This window comes from Cryptomeria japonica, chromosome 9 (assembly GCF_030272615.1).
Source record: "Cryptomeria japonica chromosome 9, Sugi_1.0, whole genome shotgun sequence".
Classification (NCBI taxonomy): domain Eukaryota; kingdom Viridiplantae; phylum Streptophyta; class Pinopsida; order Cupressales; family Cupressaceae; genus Cryptomeria; species Cryptomeria japonica.
Genome location: NC_081413.1, coordinates 686,749,492 through 686,751,140, shown reverse-complemented (window position 1 = coordinate 686,751,140; position 1,649 = coordinate 686,749,492).

The window sequence follows — 1,649 nt, the reverse complement described above, 5'->3', positions numbered from 1 at the left end:
ACGAACACCTCGCGACTGTGCGACAACATAAAATCACACCCAGTCGCAAACTCGCGACAAAAGCGATTTCATTAACAATCTCCACCTTGCTAACATAAAATTCTAATGCTCAAAAAACAAGAGACCTCGCTATTTAAACCCAAACCAATAGGTCCAACACTCGCTAACTCGCCACTTAAATTGTTAAACATGAAATTTATTTGCGAGTTAGAGATGAAACATTAAACATGTCTGACCAACCAGTTTGACCACACTTGACGATGACATGAACAAATAAATAGAGGACAATTCAAATTTTCAATGCACGACAACTTCGGTTTACTAGCCAACTAAGACAAAAAAAAAAACACAAAAACCTATTCGCCATGAACATCATTTTAAGCATTTACTGTAGAACAGTAGAAAGGTTCTAGCAGTAACGGTTATGCAGTATGAATAATTTTATGGATCTTGTGACACAAATTGTTGCATTTCATGTTCAACATAATGTGGAACCAAATACCAATTTACTAATAATTCAAATTCACAATTTAAAATATGAAATAAGTATCTGTTCTACTTCTGATTCACAAATTGAAGCAATACAATATCAAAAATCATCAATGACAACTATAGTATTGCAATTTTGCAAATTGAAACTGTAATATGACTCAAGAACTGTAGTATTATAAATACCTATAAATTGACTGCTAATTCACTTCAGTGACTCAGTCCGACTGTCCGAGGCTTCTATATCCCAAATGGACTCAAGATCCAGAAACTGACTAGTACTAACAGGTTCATCTTCATTTTGAGTCGGGTATTCAAAAATGTCTTCGTCTTCATGCCGACTCTGAGTCTGTGATCCATCATATTCATTTGTCTCAGCACTAGAACTAGTAGTAACACCACCAGCTTTTAAAGTGTTGCACACCCCTCGTCTTTCACGCATGGAATTCCAGATTGCCAGTGCCCTATCATATGGACATTATACTGGGTTACAAACAACCTCAAGCAAGTTTCCAAATTCTTGTCTAATTTGTTTCTGATCTTTGATTTCAAAAGCCCTAATGCACTGAAAACTCTCTCATCTTCCACCGACCCCAATATCATTGTTTGACATAAATCAACAAGTTTCAAATATTCTGGTATTGCAATACGCAATGCTTCACTTTGATCTATCCTTTTCCAAAGCCTTGTGATTGATCCAGGTTCAAATGGATTCTCCAAGTTAACCAACTGTTGTTTCATAACCAATGCAAACTATTTGCATTGTTTTCTAAGATGATCTGAATTTAAAATTCCTTCTATTGGTTGTCCATTGCAATATGTATCTTTTGAAAATGTCAATATCAATTCCTCTAGTTTTTTATGATACATCTTTGCGTCATTTGGATTATCTCCAATTGAATGCCAAAATTGAGGATACACACAACCCATGGCTTCAAGTATTTCTTCTCGAGGGAATCTTTCACGAATCTCAGTTGAAACTTCATATGCAATAGACTTCAAATTATCACTAACAGATTTAGCAATCCTATCAAAATCTTCCTTTTTAACTGGTAGTGCTCTGCCTCGCTTGCCCGTCTTAAATTGGTGCATTGGTATCTGAAATCCTTTTACAAAGACACATAGCTCATTTTTGGTATTGAAATGTAAAAAAATTTTAG